The sequence below is a fragment of the Gorilla gorilla genome, chromosome 12 (assembly GCF_029281585.2).
Source record: "Gorilla gorilla gorilla isolate KB3781 chromosome 12, NHGRI_mGorGor1-v2.1_pri, whole genome shotgun sequence".
Taxonomy (NCBI): Eukaryota; Metazoa; Chordata; class Mammalia; order Primates; family Hominidae; genus Gorilla; species Gorilla gorilla.
In genome coordinates, this window is record NC_073236.2 from 79,064,373 (window position 1) to 79,082,206 (window position 17,834).

The following is a 17,834-nucleotide window of genomic DNA, read 5'->3' on the forward strand; positions in this document are numbered from 1 at the left end:
GACGGCTCGAGTACTCCCACTAACGAGGAGGTGTTCTCGGCCGTCCCACCCTCCCCTGCCGTCGCCGGGCTGCGCCGCCGGAGCCGGGACGCGCCTCCGCTGCCCTCGCCGCCTCCGTCCCCGTTGCCCTCGCCGCCTCCGTCCCCGCTGCCCTCGCCGCCCCCGTCCCCGCTGCCCTCGCCGCCCCCGTCCCCGCTGCCCTCGCCGCCTCCGTCCCCGCGGCCGCCGCTCCCCTCGCCGTCCGCGCGCACACGATGAAGAAGAACGAGAAGTCCCTCAACCAGAGCCTCGCCGAGTGGAAGCTCTTCATCTACAGCCCGACCACCGGAGAGTTCCTGGGGCGCACCGCCAAGAGCTGGGGTTTGATCTTGCTCTTCTACCTAATTTTTTATGGGTTCCTGGCTGCACTCTTCTCATTTACGATGTGGGTTATGCTTCAGACTCAACGATGAGGTTCCAAAATACCGTGACCAGATTCTTAACCCAGGACTGATGGTTTTTCCAAAACCAGGGACTGCATTGGAATATACATTCAGTAGGTCTGATCTAATTTCGTATGCAGGGTACACTGAAGACCTTAAGTTTCTAAAACTATATACTTTAGAAGAACAGAAAAACCTCACAGTCTGTCCTGATGGAGCACTTTTTGAACAGAAGGGTCCAGTTTATGTTGCATGTCAGTTTCCCATTTCGTTACTTCAAGCATGCCGTGGTATGAATGATCTTGATTTCGGCTATTCTCAAAGAAACCCTTGTATTCTTGTGAAAATGAACAGAATAATTGGATTAAAGTCTGAAGGAGTGCCAAGGATAGATTGTGTTTCGAAGAATGAAGATATACCAAATGTAGCAGTTTATCCTCATAATGGAATTATAGACTTAAAATATTTCCCATGTTATGGGGAAAAACTGCATGTGGGGTATCTACAGCCATTGGTTGCTGTTCAGGTCAGCTTTGCTCATAACGATACTGGGAAAGAAGTAACAGTTGAGTGCAAGATTGATGGATCAGCCAACCTTAAAAGTCAGGATGATTGTGACAAGTTTTTGGGACGAGTTATGTTCAAAATCACAGCATGTGCATAGTATGAGTAGGATGTCTCCACAGAGTAAATTTTGTCTTGTCTGTCTTCATTTTGTATGAGCTGGACCTTCCATTCTAGAATTATGAGACCACCTTGGAGAAAGGTGTGTGGTACATGACACTGGGTTACATCATAATGTGCTTCCAGATCATAGTGTTCAATGTCCTCTGAAGTAACTGCCTGTTGCCTCTGCTGCCCTTTGAACCAGTGTACAGTCACCAGATAGGGACCGGTGAACACCTGATTCCAAACATGTAGGATGGGGGTCTTGTCCTCTTTTTACGTGGTTTAATTGCCAAGTGTCTAAAGCTTAATATGCTGTGCTATTTAAATATTTTATGACTATAACACTGTCATATTTTGATGTCAACAAAGTTTTAGGGATAAAATGGTACCCGGCCAACATCAAGTGACTTTATAGCTGCAAGAAATGTGGTATGTGGAGAAGTTCTGCATGTGAGGAAGGAAAAAAAGACAATAAAAGTGTATTTGAAAAATATTTTTTAAAAAATTTAAACACTAAGATTTGATGAATTTCCTTTCTGCTGAACACCCGGAGGTGCTGGGAAGGAGGCACACCCAGAGGTTGTGGCAGCACCACACCCCTCCCCCCATACTTTGCCATATCCATCTCTTCATCTGGATGTTCATCTGTATCTTATGATTTTTTTTTTTTGAGACAGAATCTTGCTCTGTTGCCCAGGCTGGATTGCAGAGGCACGATCATGGCTCACTGCAACCTCTGCCTCCCAAGTAGCTGGGATTACAGGTACGTACCACCACGCCTGGCTAATTTTTGTATTTTTTCTACAGACGGGGTTTCACCATGGTGGCTAGGCTGGCCTTGAACTCCTGACCTCATGTAATCCACCCACCTTGGCCTCCCAAAGTGCTGGGATTACAGGCCCAAGCCACTGTGCCCGGCGAAGACCCTGTCTTTTTTTTTTTTTTTTTTTTTGAGACGGAGTCTCACTCTGTTGCCCTGGCTGGAGTGCAGTGGTGCGATCTCAGCTCACTGCAACCTCTGCCTCACGGGTTCAAGCAATTCTTCTGCCTCAGCCTCGTGAGTAGCTGGGATTACAGGCGACTGCCACCACGCCCAGCTAATTTTTGTATTTTTAGTAGAGACGGGGTTTCACCATGTTGGCCAGGCTGGTCTCGAACCCCTAAACTCATGATTCGCCTGCCTTGGCCTCCCAAAGTGCTGGGATTATAGGTGTGAGCCACCATGCCCGGCCAAGACCCTGTCTTAAAAAAAAAAAAAAGGCGGGGCGTGGTGGCTGACACCTATAATCCCAGCACTTTGGGAGGCCAAGGCGGGCATATCACTTGAGCCTGGAAGTTTGAGACCAGCTTGGCCAACATGGTGAAACCCGTCTCTACTAAAAATACAAAAATTATCTGGGCATCGTGGCACGCACCTGTAATCTCAGCTACTCAGGAGGCAGAGGCAGGAGAATCGCTTGAACCCAGGAGGTGGAGGTTGCATCACGCCATTGCACCCCAGACTGGGCGACAGGGCAGGACTCTGTCTCAAAAAAAACAAAACAAAACACAAAACGCCTGTAATCCCAGCACTTTGGAAGCCTTGAACCTGGAAGGCAGAGGTTGTGGTGAGCCAAGATTGCACCATTGCACTCCAGCCTGGGCAACAAGAGCGAAACTCTGTCTCAAAAAAAAGATAAGAGTCTTGATCTGTTGCCTAGGCTGGAGTGCAGTGGCATGATCTTGGCTCACTGCAACCCCCACATCCAAGGTTCAAGCGATTCTCCCACCTCAGCCTTACAAGTAGCTGGGATTACAGGTGTGAGCCACCATGCCCGTCTCATGGCGGACGTACAAAAAATTTTTGTATTTTTAGTAGAGAAGGGATTTCACCACGTTGGCCAGACTGGTGTCCAACTCCTGGCCTCAGTAATCCACCTGCCTTGGCCTCCCAAACTGCTAGGATTAGGCAGGATAATAGGACCTGAAGGCAGGGAACCTAAGGACTTCCGAGAACTAAATCAAATGGAAACATCTCATCTATGACAGGAAATATCCTTCTCATTTACATAGGCTGTACAGTGAGTAAATGATTTTGTAACTTTACTTCATTCTCTTCATTTACATAGGGTGTACGTCAAGTAACCAATGGAAACCTCTAGAAGGTATTTAAACCCCAGAAAATTCTGTAACGAGGCTCTTGACCCCCTATGCTCAGGCCTGCTTTCACCGTCTGGAGTATACTTTCGTTTTCGAGAAATCTCTGCTTTTGTTGCTTCATTCTTTACTTGCTTTGTTTGTGCATTTTGTCCAATTCTTTGTTCAAGACGCCAAGAACCTGGACACCCTCAACTGATAACAGGACTACAGGTATGAGCCGCCATGCCCGGCCTATGATATCTTTTATAATAAACTGGCAATGTGTTTCCCTGAGTTCTGTGAACTGTCTTAGCAAATTAGTGAAACCCAAGGAGGAGGTCGCAGGAACCCTGGTTTCTAGCCAGTCAGAGGTACCAGTGGCCTAAGGATAGCGTCAGAATTTTCATTCACTCATTCATTCATTTACTTATCATTCTTGTGGGTACATAGTAGGTGTATGTATTTCTGGAGTACATGAGATATTTTGGTACAGGCATGCAGTGTATGGCTCAGAATTGAACTGAATTATGTGACACCCTGATGGAGAATCCACTGAAGGATTGCTTAGTGGGATAAAATCCCCACACATTTTGGTGGCCAAGGGTCTCAGAAGTCTTCTCTGTTGATTGTGAGATTAAAGGCCAAAAAAATAACGGTTTTTCTTTTTTGTAGAAATGGGGTCTCCACCTGTCACCCAGGCTGGTCTTGAATTCCTGGCCTCAAGCAATCCTCCCACCTCACATCATTGTACCCGGCTTGGTTTTTCTTTTGACGCATGACAACTAAGTGCAATATGGGATGCTGGATTGAATTCTGGACCAAGGTTTTAAAAAACTTTTTTTATTTTGCTACAGGGGACATTAGTGAGATAACTAATGAAATTTAAATAAGGTACACAGATTATAGTACTGTATCAGTGTTAATTCCATGATTTTCATAACTGTATTGTGATTATATAAGGGAATATCATTGTTTTTACAAAGTTATTTAGAGGTAAAGTGGCATCATGTCTGCAATTTACTCAAATGTATAAACAGAGGGGCTAGGTGGGGTGGCACACGCCTGTAATCCCAGCACGTTGGGAGGCCAAGGCAGCTGGATACTTGAGGTCAGAAGTACAAGACTAGCCTGACCAACATGGTGAAACCTCATCTGTACTAAAAATACAAAAATTAGTTGGGTGCGGTGGTGCAGGTCTGTAATCCCAGCTACTTGGGAGGTTGAAGCACAAGAATCATTTGAACCCGAAAGGCCAAGCTTGCAGTGAGCTGAGATCCCAGCTGAGGTGCCCAGACTGCTTGAACCCAGGAGGTCAAAGTTGCAGTAAGCTATGATCATGCCACTGTACTCCAGCCTGGGTGACAGAGCGAGACCCCATCTGTAAAGAAAAAAAAATAAATAAATTGGTATGATCACTTTGGAAAGCTGTTAGTACACTCAATTGAACACACACATACACTAAGACACAGCAATTTTACTACTAAATATATGTCCTGCAGAAATATGCACACAGATGCACCAAAAGACATATACAGGAATATAATTCACATCAGCCCCAAACTGGATACAACCCAAAAATAGAATGGATAAGTAAAATGTGGCATATTTATACAACTGAACACTACTGGCAATAAAAATGAATGAACTGCAACTATATACAACCACGTGGATGAATTTCTCAAACGTAATGTTGAGTAAGACACAAAAGAACACACGAATATGAGTCCGTTTACATATACTTCAAAAGCAGGCAAAACTAATTCTTAAAAAATTTTTACTTTTTAATTGAATTATAGCCAGAGAAAATGTACAAATCTTAAATGTATGGCATTTTCACATATGGAAAACATTCATAATGAATATTAATTACCTAGATCCAGATATGGAATATTTCATCCCCCAGTAGCTGTGTCCCCCTCCCAGATGATAATTCCAAACCTCAACTACTATTCTGATCTATTTGTACCTTGAATTAGTTTTTTCATAGACTACTATTGCTTTTTTTCCTTCTATTTTTTAAAGACAGTCTTACTCTGTCACCCATTAAATAATAATTACCATTGCCCCTTCCTGCTAACCCCTAGCAATCAGTTTCACTTTTTGTCTTTATGATTTTTTATTATTTATTTAGAAACAAGATCTCACTCTGTTGCCCAGGCTGGAGTGCAATGGCATGAACACAGCTTACTGCAGCCTCTAGTTCCTCGGTTCAAGTGAGCCTCCTGCCATAGCCTCCCGAGTAGCTGAGACTACAGACACATGCCACCATGACCAGTTAATTGTTTTAAATTTATTTTTTGTGGAGATGGGGTCTCACTCTGTTGCCCTGGGTGGTCTCAAACTCCTGAGCTCAAGCAATCCTCCCACCTCAGCCTCCCTGTATTGAGATTACAGGCATAAACCACCATGCCTGATTTTTTTAAAAATAATTTTTTGTAGATATGTGGTCTCCCTGTGTTGCCCAGGCTGGTCTTGAAATCCTGGGCTCAAGTAATCATCCTGCTTTGGCCTGATTACTATTTCTACTATTTCTTGACCTGACTGTTGTTTCCATAGATGTAGACACCTTTTTATTATTTATTGATCTCTATATTTAGGATTTGTATACTTTTCTGTATATATATTACACTCCAACAAAAGTTGTCTCAAAAAATCCAAAGAGTTTATTAGCTATTGCTCCTCAACTCAGCACAGTGACTGTAGAATTTTATCCAGGTATGTTCTAAGCATTAGCTTCTTTCATTTCTGCTACTACAGGTATATTTCATGATTTTATTACTATTATCATTTTATGAGTCTGCCTATTTTTTATATTTTTTATTTTTTGAGAGGAGTCTGGCTGTGTCACCCAGGCTGGAGTGCAGTGGCACAATCTCGGCTCACTGCAAGCTCCGCCTCCCAGGTTCATGCCATTCTCCTGCCTCAGCCTCCCGAGTAGCTGGGACTACAGTTGCCCGCCATCGTGCCTGGCTAATTTTTTGTATTTTTAGTAGAGACAGGGTTTCACCATGTTAGCCAGGACGGTCTCGATCTCCTGACTTCGTGATCCGCCCACCTCGGCCTCCCAAAGTGCTGGGACTACAGGTGTGAGCCACCACGCCCGGCCGAGTCTGCCTATTTAAACTAAAGACTCATATTAAAATAGGAAGGGGGATAACATTTAAAAAATTACTGTATTATAAAAGTCATTGTTTCTCTGTGAGGAGAGATGATGAATATGTGAATTGTTTTTTCTGTCTCATCTTCTAGTTACTAAAGAACAATCTGAGATCTGAGAGACATCCTGAAGAGGTGGGGAAAAGGGCTTACCAATGAGCAAGCAAGAGCATCTTGTTTGGACACAGTGTCTACCTGGACACCCCTAGTCGGTCCCATTTAGATGAAAATATGTCTCTGGCCGGGCGCAGTGGCTCATGCCTGTAATCCCAGTACTTTGGGTGAGGCGGGTGGATCACCTGAGGTCAGGAGTTCGAGATCAGTCTGGCCAACATGGTGAAACCCTGTCTCTACTAAACATACAAAAATTACTTGGGCATGGTGGTGTGCAACTGTAGTCCCAGCTACTTGGGTGGCTGAGGCAGGAGAATTGCTTGAACCCAGGGGGTGGAGGTTGCAGTGAGCCTAGATGGTGCCACTGCATTCCAGCCTGGGCAACGGAGTAAGACTCCATCTCTAGATAAATAAATAAATAAATATATAAAGTATAGCTCCAAGTCTTGTCTTCAACGTTAAAGTCTAACACTAACATCCCAAGGCAGAATCTTGTTATTTCCAGTGGTATTCGTTGTCATGAATTCATTAGTTTAATGCTGGGACTATATATAATTCTTTTTTTTGTTTGTTTTGGTTTTTTTATTTTGCAGAGCATAGTAGAGGTGTCAGACTATATATAATTATATAATTACCTTGGCTGTTTTCTGAGAAAACTTACAGGAGGAATGGATACCAATAATTTTTTTTTTTTAGACGGAGTCTCAATCTGTCCCCCAGGCTGGAGTGCAGTGGTGTCATCTCGGCTCACTGCAACCTCTGCCTCCTGGGTTCAAGCGATTCTCCTGCCTCAGCCTCCTGAGTAGCTGGGATTACAAGCGTGTGTCACATACCTGGCTGGTCTCAAACCCCTAACCCCAGGTGATCTGTCCACCTCGGCCTCCCAAAGTGCTAGGATTACAGGCATGAGCCACCTGTATCAATAACTATTGAAACTAGAGTTTTATGTAAGAATTGACATGTCTTTTTGTTGTTTATATTTCTCCCCACCTCCATGATGTACAACCTTCCTATTAAGAGAATGTTGAGCTGTTGTGATGACTAATGTTAAATGATATTATATTTATCTGAATTAGTTTCAATTTAATCACCATTTCATGAAGTCACCTCAAAATGAATTGATGACTCTAAGGAAATAATCACTTTTAGGAAACAATTAGTTTGGACACTGTGTTTCTACTATTAGGTGAAAACCAAATAGAATTTTATGTTTGAAAAATTAGCAGTTAATTGCACTCAAATCATGACTCTCTCCTGAGGAAAGTACTTTGCAGATTATAATTATCAGTGATACTTTGTAAATGAAAAGGCAAACATTGAAGAAATTAAGGGTTTTGTGGTTCTCTGTGAAATTAGAGCCAGGAATGAGACTCTGTGTTTCTGGTTCTTGTTCTTGTACCAAACCATCTGACCATAGATAGGCAACTTTCAGAATTTAGCCAAGAATAAAGGAAATTGTCAAGATAACCTTAATAAATTTATGCAATATTAATATGCAATCCTCTTTCACATTAAATTTATGAAATCATATTTAATGCCGGGCCTGCTGGCTCACACCTGTAATCCCAGCACTTTGGGAGGCCGAGGTGGGCAGATCACTTGAGGTCAGGAGTTTGAGACCAGCCTGGCCAACATGGTGAATCCCTGTCTCTACTAAAAGTACAAAAATTAGCCAGGCGTGGTGGTGTGCGCCTTTAGTTCCAGCTACCTGGGAGGCTGAGGCAGGAGACTCGCTTGAACCTGGGAGGTGGAGGTTGCAGTAAGCCAAGATCTCTGTTCTAGCCTGAGCAACACACTGATACTCTGTCTCAAAGAAGAAAAAAAAAGAAAAAGAAAAAAAAGAAATCATATTTAATGTATACTTTAAGATATGAAATTTTATATTCTCACTTTCAGCTGGGATCCCTAGTCACTTAAGAGAGTCATTCTTTTTCTTCAAAACAGGGTCTGTCCCTTATCGCCCAGTCTGGAGTGCAGTGGCTCGATCTCAGCTCACTGTGGCCTTGACCTCCCAGGCTAAAGATTCTCCTACCTCAGCCTCCTGAATAGCTGGGAATACAGGTGCACGCCACCACACCTGACGTTTTGGAGAGACAGGGTTTGCCATGTTGCCTAGGCTGGTCTTGAACTCCTGGGCTCAAGTGATCCTCCTGCCTGGACCTCCCAGAGTATTGGGATTATAGGTGTGAGCCATCGCACATGACCCTGGCAGTCATACTCCTCCTGTTACCAGAAAGGGGTCCTGATCCAGACCCCAGATTTCAAGAGAGGGTTCTTGAATCTTGGGCAAGAAAGAACTGGGGTGAGTCCACAGAGCAAAATGGAAGCAAGTTTATTAGAGAAGTAAATAAACAAAAGAATGGCTACTCCATAGGCAGAGCAGCCCTGAGGCCTGCTTGTTGACTGTTTTTATGGTTATTTCTTGATCATATGCTAAACAAGGGGTGGATTATTCATCAGTGTTCAGGGAGGGGGTGGGCAATTCCTGGAACTGAAGGTTCCTCCCCTTTTAGACCATATAGACTAACTTCCTGATGTTGCCAAGGCATTTGTAAACTGTGATGGCGCTGGTGGGAGTCTTTTAGCATGCTAATGCATTATAATTATAATTAAAGGTAATGAGCAGTGAGGACCACCAGAGGTCACTTTCATCACCATCTTGGTTTTGGTGGGATTTGGCCGGCTTCTTTATTGCATCCTTTTATCAGCAAGGTCTTTGTGACCTGTATCTTGTGCTGACCTCCTATCTCATCCTGTGACTGTGAACCACCTGGGAATGCAGTCCAGCAGGTCTCAACCTTCTTTATTTATTTTTTTTCAAGACAAAGTCTCACTCTGTCGCCCAAGCTGGAGTTCAATGGCGCAATCTCGGCTCACTGCAACCTCTGTCTCCTGGGTTCAAGGGATTCTCCTGCCTCAGCCTCCTGAGTAGTTGGGATTACAGGTGCCCACCACCAAGCCTGGCTAATTTTTATATTTTTAGTAGAGACGGGGTTTTGCCATTTTGGTCAGGCTGGTCTCGAACTCCTGGCCTCAGGTGATCCACCTGCCTTGGCCTCCCAAAATGCTGGGATTACAGGCGTGAGCCACCTTTCCTGGCTGACTCAGCCTTATTTTACCCAGCCACAATTCAACATGGAGTCGCTCTGGTTCAAATGCCTCTGACACTGCCTCTCTCAAGTTCAAACTTTTAAGCTCTGCTCTTACTTTTTTCTTTTTCCTTTTTTTGGAAATAATTTCAGGCTTATAAGAAAAGTTGCAAGAATAGTAAAAAGAATGGTTTTTCCTCAAATCATTAATTTTAATTTTAATTTTTTTTTTGAGACAGAGGCTTGCTGTGTCACCCAGGCTGGAGTACAGTGGCAGGATCTCAGCTCACTGCAACCTCCACCTCCTGGATTCAAGTGATTGTCCTGTCTCAGCCTCCCGAGTAGCTGGGATTACAGGTGTGTACTGCCACACCTAGAAAATTTTTTGTATTTCTAGCAGAGACAGGGTTTCACCATGTTGGCCTGGCTGGTCTCAAACTCCTGGCCTCAAGTAATCCACCCACCTCGGCTTCCCAAAGTGCTCAGATTACAGTCATGAGCCACCGCGCCGGGCCTAATTTTTTCTTTTCCTTCCTTCCTTCCTTCCTTCCTCCCTCCCTCCCTCTCTCTTTCTCTCTCTCTTCCTCTCTTCCTCTCTTTCTCTCTTTCTCTCTTTCTTTCCTTCTTTCTTTCACAGGGTCTCACTCTTATTGCCCAGGCTGGAGTGCAGTGGTGCAATCATAGCTCACTGTAGACTCAACTTTCGGGGCTCAAAGTGATTCTCCCACCTCAGGCTCCCACGTAGCTGTGACTACAGGCACAGGCCATGACCCCCAGCAAATTTTTGTATTTTTTGTAGAGACGGGGTTTTGCCATGATGCCCAGGCCGGTCTCGAACTCCTGGGCTCAAGTCATCCTGTTGCATCAGCCTCCTGAGTAGCTAGGATTATAGGCGCCCACCACCATGCCCAGCTAATTTTTTATTTTTGGTAGAGGCGGGGTTTCGCCATATTGGCCAGTCTGGTCTCAAACTCCTGACCTCAAGTGATCTGGCTGCCTCAGCCTCCCAGAGTGCTGTCTTTTTGTTTTTTTGAGACAGGGTCTGGCTCTGTTAGCCAGGCTGGAGTGCAATGGGATGATCACAATTTACTGCAGCCTCAACCTCCTGGGCTCAAGTAACCCTTACTGCCTCAGCCAGGCACACAACACCATGCCGGGCTAATTGTATGTGTTTTGTGTAGAGACAAGATGTCACCATATTGTCTAGGGTGATCTTAAATTCCTGGGCTCAATCCTGCCGCCTCGGCCTCCCAAAGTGCTAGGATTATAGGTGTGAGCCATCTCGTCAGAACATTTGTTTTCTTTTCTCTGGGGTAAAAGTTCAGGAGGGGCTGGCGTGGTGGCTCACACCTGTAATCCCAGCACTTTGGGAGGCAGAGTAGATCATTTGAGGTCAGGAGTTCAAGACCAGTCTGACCAACATGGTGAAACCCTGTTTCTACTGAAAATACAAAAATTAGCCGGGCGTGGTGGTGCGCGTCTATAATCCCAGCTACTTGAGAGGCTGAGGTTCTAGAATCACTTGAACCCCGGAGGCGGAGGTTGCATTGAGCTGAGATCGTGCCACTGGACTTGAGCCTAAGAAGCCGCTCCAGACTGCATCTCAAAAAAAAAAAAAAAAAAAAAAAAAAAAATTCCAGGAGGGGAGGGCAGTTAGTTGCTGGGTCAAATGGTAGCTGCATGTTGTTATGGAAAAAATTGTTTGTTGCAGGCCGGCAAGAAATTGCATGGTGGCACACGCAGGTTGTTCCAGCTACTTGGGAGGCTGAGGCAGGAGAATTGTTTGACCCAGTGTGGCAGAGGTTGCAGTGAGCTGAGGTCACTCCACTTCACTCGAGCCTGGGCAACAGAGGGAGACTTAATCTCAAGAGAAAAAAAAAAAAAAAAAAAAAAAGCTTGTCTGGTGTGGTGGCTCATGACTTTAATCTTGGATTTCTTTTTTTTTGGTTAAGACAGAGTCTTGCTCTGTCACCCAGGCTGGAATGTGAGTGGCATGATCTCGGCTCACTGCAACCTCTGCCTCCTGGGTTCAAGCAAGTCTCCTGCCTCAGCCTCCCGAGTAGCTGGGACTACAGGCGCATGCCACCACGCCCAGCTAATTTATTGTATTTTTAGTAGACACGGGGTTTCACCATGTTGGCCAGGCTGGTCTCGATCTCCTGACCTTGTGATCCAACCGCCTTGGCCTCCCAAAGTGCTGGGATTACAGGCATGAGCCGCTGCAATCAGCTGAATCCTGGCATTTTGGGAGGCCAAGATGGGAGGATTGCTTGAGGTCAGGAATTGAAGACCAGTGTGGTCAAGATAGTGAGACCCCCATCTCTAATTAAAAAAAAATTTTTTTTCAGACTGTTTTCCAGAGTGGTTGTATTATTTTACATACCCACCAGCAGTGTATGAATGATGTAGTTTCTCAAAATCCTCACCAGCATTTGGCGATGTCACTATATTTTATTTTGGCCATTCTGATAGATATGAAGTGATATTCCACTGTGGTTTTAATTTGTGTATGTTTAATGGCCAGTGGTGTTGGACATCTATTCATGTGCCTTTTTGCCTTCTGAATAGTTTCTTTGATGAAATGTCTGTTTATATCTTGAGCCCACGTAATTGGTTTGTACTTTTACTGTTGAGTTTTGAGGGGTTTTTAAAAATATATTTTAGATATTAGTCCTTTGTCTGATGTAAACTTTGCCAATATTTCCCCCTACAGTCTGTAGCTTTTACTTATATTCTCTTAACAGAGTCTTTTATAAAGCAAAAAATATTTTAATTTTGATGAGGGCCAAGTTGTCAATTTTTCCATCATGCTTTTGGTGTTAAGTGTAAGAATCCTTTGTCTAGCCTGAGATCCCAAAGACTTTCTCTTATTTTTTTCTAAAAGCTTTATAGTTTTACATTTTACATTTAAGTCTATGATTTATTTTTGTGAAATTTTATAGAAGATATGACGTTTAGGTTGAGGTTCATTTTTTTTGCCTATGCATGTTCAATGCTCCAGCATCATTTGTTAAAAAGGCTATCCTTCCTCATTGAATTGCTTTCATACTGTTGTCAAAAATCAATTTGCCACATTTGTGTCGGTCTATTTCTGGGTTCTCTGTTCCTTCACCAATATCACTCATTTGATTACTGCAGCTAAATAGTAAGACTTAATATTTGGTAGAGTGATTCTTTTCTGTTTCTTCTTTTTCAAGATTGTTTGAGCTATTCTAGGACCTGTGCCTTTCCATATAAATGTTAGAATAAGCTTGTCTATGTCTGCAAGAAACCTTTTTAGGATTATTATAGGAATTGCATAAAACCTGTGGATAAATTTTGGAGGGAACTAACATCTTTGTTATTTTGAATCTTCCAATCCATGAACGTGGTATGTCTCTCCATTTATTTAGGTCTTTCAGAATTTCTTCAACAGCATTTTGTAATTTGTAGGATACAGATCCTGTACTGTTTTATTTTATCTATTTATATACTTTTTTGGGACAGAGTCTCACTCTGTTGCCCAGGCTGGAGTTCAGAGGCATGATCTGGGCTCGCTGCAGCTACTCTGCTTCCTGGGTTCAAGTGATTCTTCTGCCTCAGCCACCCAAGTAGCAGGGAATACGGGTATGTGCCACCACTCCTGGCTTATTTTTAGTAGAGATGGAGTTTTACTATAGCCAGGCTGGTCTTGCACTCATGATCTCAAGTGATCCACAGGTCTTGGCCTCCAAAACAGCTGAGATTACAGGTGTGAGCCACTGAGCACAGCCCTGTACATGTTTTATAAGTTTATACCTAAGTATTTAATTTTCTTTGGAGTGATTGTATATAGTATTGTGTTTTTAATTTCAGTTTCCACATGTTTATTATTAACATATAGAAATGCAATTGATTTTTCTGTGTTGGTTTTGCATCTGTGACCCATTTATTGGTTCTAGGAATTTCTTTGGCAGATTCCTTGGAATTTTCTGGATAGACAATCATATCATCTGCAAATTGGGACAGTTTTATACTTACTTACTTCTTTCTTTCTTTCTTTCTTTCTCCCTCTCTTTCTTTTCTTTTCTTTTTTTTCTTATTGCACTTTCAGTACTATGTTGAATGAGAGTTGTGAGAGGACATCCTATTTTAGCGGGAAAACATTCAGTCTTTCACCATTAAAAGTATGATGTTAGTTGTAAGGATTTTTTTGTAAGCCTACATTCATTTTGGAAACAAATCTACCATGTTGGCTTTTGATTAATCCATGTTCTGGAAAGTTTCCAGTTTATCTATTGTTCCTTTTGTAAGAGCAGGTACATACCATAAATTCTGCCCTTAGATCAAACAACTTTGATGTTATGGTACTTCAGTTGTCCTACACATCCCTTCTGAACCACCCCTCCCATATGATATAAAAGCCCTGAGTCGGCCGGGCATGGTGGCTCACGCCTGTAATCCTAGCACTTTGGGAGGCCAAGGCTGCCAGATCACCTGAGGTCAGGGGTTTGAGATCAGCCTGGCCAACATGGTGAAGCTCCATTTCTACTAAAAATACAAAAATTGCCAGGTGTGGTGGCTCACGTCTGTAATCCCAGCACTTTGGGAGGCCGAGGCAGGTGGATCACCTGAGGTCGGGAGTTTGAGACCAGCTTGACCAACATGAGAAGCCCTGTCTCAACTAAAAATACAAAAAAATTAGCTGGGCATGGTGGTGCATGCCTGTAAGCCCAACTACTCAGGAGGCTGAGGCAGGAGAATCACTTGAACCCGGGAGGTGGAGGTTGCGGTGAGCTGAGATCACCCCATTGCATTTCAACATGGGCAACAAGAGCGAAGCTCCATCTCAAAAAAAAAAAAAAAAAGAAAAAAGAAAATTAGCCGGGCATGGTGGCACACGCCTATGATCCTAGCTACTCAGGAGGCTGAGGCAGGAGAATTGCTTGAACCCGGGAGGCAGAGGTTGCAGTGAGCTGAGATTGTGCCACTGCACTCAAGCCTGGGTGACAGAGCGAGACTCCGTCTCAGAAAAAAAAAAAAAAAAAAATGCCCTGAGTCTCGGGAGTAAGGGTGCAGCATTCAGCATCTTGTCATCACTGCAACCTGAGACACAGACATAATTTATGTTAGTAAGTCTGTATTAATGTTTTTTCTAAGAAGCTGGATTTGTCTGCCTCTTTCTTCAGCCTCTCAGCTTCCTCAGACTTTGGGGCAGATTTACATAGATCTGCTGGCCATGGAACAATGCTCTTTATCAAGTTGGGGAATTCCTTTCATTCCTGGTGTGCTGAGACTTTTTAATTTTATTTTATCTTATTTTATTTTGAGACAGGGTCTTACTCTGTCACCCAGGCTGGAGTGCAGTGGTGTGATCATAGCTCACTGAAGTTTCAATTTCCTGGGCTCAAGCAGTCCTCCTGCCTTAGCCTCTGTAGTAGCTGGAACATTTTGCTGAATCCTTTTTCTTCAATTGATATGATTATATGATTTTTCTTTAGCTTATGGATGTGGTGGATTACACTGATTATTTTTTGAAATATTGAACCAGCCTTGCATACGTAGAATAAATCCCACTTGGTTATGGCATATTATACCATAAACAAACCATTGTGCCACTGCACTCTCTAGCCTGGGCGACAGAGTGAGAATCCATCTCACAAAAAAAAAAAAAAAAAAAAAAAGATAGTAAGCTATTCTTTCATAGAATTACTCAGATTTAGGGACATCAGAAATGATGTTTATAGCAAGCCCTTGGTCAAAACGAAGTCAATTGGCTGATTCTGGCTTAACTCATTTTAATATATGCCTAATGTATTTGTTTATTATATAATATAAAATAATATACTGCGGTAATACCCTACTGCAGTAATATATTATGTGTCTGCAGTAGGGTATTATTAATATATTATCTTAGTCTGTTTTATGTTGCTTATAACAGAATACCTGAAGGTGGGTAATTTGTAAAGAAAAGGATTTTTTTTTTTTTGAGACAGGATCTCACTCTGTCACCCAGGCTGGAGTGCAGTGGCACAATCTCTGTTCACTGCAACCTCCACCTCCCAGGCTGAAGTGATCCTCCCGCCTCAGCCTTCCCAGTAGCTGGGATTACAGGCATGCACCACCATGCCTGGCTAATTTTTGTATTTTTAGTAGAGACGGGGTTTCGCCATTTTGGCAAGGCTGGTCTTGACCTCCTGACCTCAGGTGATCCACCTGCCTCGGCCTCACAAAGCGCTAGGAATACAGGCGTGAGCCATCGAGCCCAGTAAGTCATCATCTTTTAAAGGCCCATCTCTTAATATTGCCACATTGGGGATTACATTTCTTCTTTTTCTTTTTCTAAGATGGGGTCTCACTATGTTGCCCAGGCTATTCTTAAACTCCTAGGCTCAAGCAGTCCTCCTGCCTTGGCTTCCCAAAATGCTGGGATAACAGGAATGAGCTGCCATCTCTGGCAGGGATTAAATCCTAACACAAGTTTTGGAGGGGACAAATACCTGACAAAACACACATAAAATTTTTTTAAGTTAAAGCACAAGATAGAAGTTGTAACATTTTCTTCCTGTATTCCAGTGAACTTTCTTCTGTACATAGGGTGTGTATTACCCCTCCTTGTAGACCACTAACCTGTAAGACAGAGTTCAAAGTCCTTCCCCTGTTATAAACAGAGTCCTTGCCTCTCACCTCTCCCTGCTTGAACCTTATACTCCCACAACACTGAACTTTTTTTTTTTTTTGAGTTGGAGTCTCACTCTGTTGCCCAGGCTGGAGTTCAGTGGCATGATCTCGGCTCACTGCAACCTCTGCCTCCAAGGTTCAAGAAATTCTTATGTCTCAGCCTCCCAGGGAGCTGGGATTATAGGTGCCCGCCACCATACCCAGCTAATTTTTGTACTTTTAGTGGAGATGGGGTGTCGCCATGTTGGCCAGGCTGGTCTCAAACTCCTGACCTCAAGTGATCCTCCCACCTCGGTCTCCCAAAGTGCTGGGATTACAGGCGTGAGCCACTATGCCAAGCCCGAATTTATTTATTTATTATTTATTTTTATTTTTAGAGAAATATCTCGCTCTGTTGCCCAGGCTGGAGTTCAGTGGCATGATCTTGGCTCACTGCAACGTCTGCCTCCTGGGTTCAAGCAATTCTCCCTGCCTCATCCTCCCAAGTAGCTGGGATTACAGGTATGCACCACCACGCCTGGCTAATTTTTGTATTTTTTAGTAGAGGTGAGGTTTCATCATGTTGGCCAGGCTCCTCTCGAACTCCTGGCCTCAAGTGATCCACCTGCCTTGGCCTCCCAAAGTGCTGGGAATACAGGTGTGAGCCACTGCGCTGGGCCCTGAATTTATTTTATTTTATTTTATTTTATTTTATTATTTAGTTATTTATTTTTGAGATGGAGTTTCGCTCTTGTTGCCCAGGCTGGAGTGCAGTGGCGCGATCTCAGCTCACTGCAACCTCTGTCTCCCAGGTTCAAGCCGTTCTCCTGCCTCAGCCTCCCAAGTAGCTGGGATTACAGGCATGTGCCACCATAGCCCGCTAATTTTGTATTTTTAGTAGAGATGGGGTTTCTCCATGTTGGTCAGGCTGGTCTCAAACTCCTGACTTCAGGTGATCTGCCCACCTCAGCCTCCCAAAATGTTGGGATTACAGGTGTGAGCCTCCGCACCCGGCCTGAATTTATTTTTTTAAAAATATTTTTATTATTTGTTTGCTTTGGAATGCTTCACGAATTTACATGTCATCTTTGTGTAGGGGCACGCTAATTTTCTCTGTATTGTTCCAATTTTAGTATATGTGCTGCTAAAGTCTCCTACACGTTGTGCTATTTCTTGCCTCTGTGCCTTTGTTCAGGCTGTTGCCTGTACTAGCATGCCATTTCCTTTCTTCGTCTGGCTAACTTGATTCATTGTTTTGTCTCATCTCAAACACATCACACTCTCCAGGAAGTTCCCTGACATTTCTTTTTTTTCTCCCTTGAGGTTGGGTTAGGTGTCCCTCCTCTTGGCTCCTAAGTTCCCAGTGTGTCATTCTATTCTTATTTTTTATTTTTTTTTGAGATGGAGTCTCACTCTGCGCGATCTTGGCTCACTGCAAGCTCCGCCTCCTGGGTTCACGGCATTCTGCCTCAGCCTTCCAAGCAGCTGGGATTACAGGCGCCCGCCACCACGTCTGGCTAATTTTTTGTATTTTTAGTAGAGACGGGGTTTCACCGTGTTAGCCAGGATGGTCTCGATCTCCTGACCTTGTGATCCGCTTGCCTTGGCCTCCCAAAGTGCTGGGATTATAGGTGTGAGCCACCGTGCC

At 43.7% G+C, this 17,834-nt stretch overlaps 1 non-coding gene and 1 pseudogene across 1 annotated transcript; one reads left to right on the forward strand and one right to left on the reverse strand.

The window, feature by feature from the left end:
- Nucleotides 1-216: 216 nt before the first annotated feature.
- Nucleotides 217-1,086, forward strand: LOC101151382 (sodium/potassium-transporting ATPase subunit beta-3-like; annotated as a pseudogene).
- A 16,151-nt stretch (nucleotides 1,087-17,237) lies between these two features.
- Nucleotides 17,238-17,346, reverse strand: LOC115933597 (U6 spliceosomal RNA). The gene has a single exon (XR_004069469.1). It is a non-coding gene; the product is annotated as a U6 spliceosomal RNA (small nuclear RNA).
- Nucleotides 17,347-17,834: the final 488 nt, after the last annotated feature.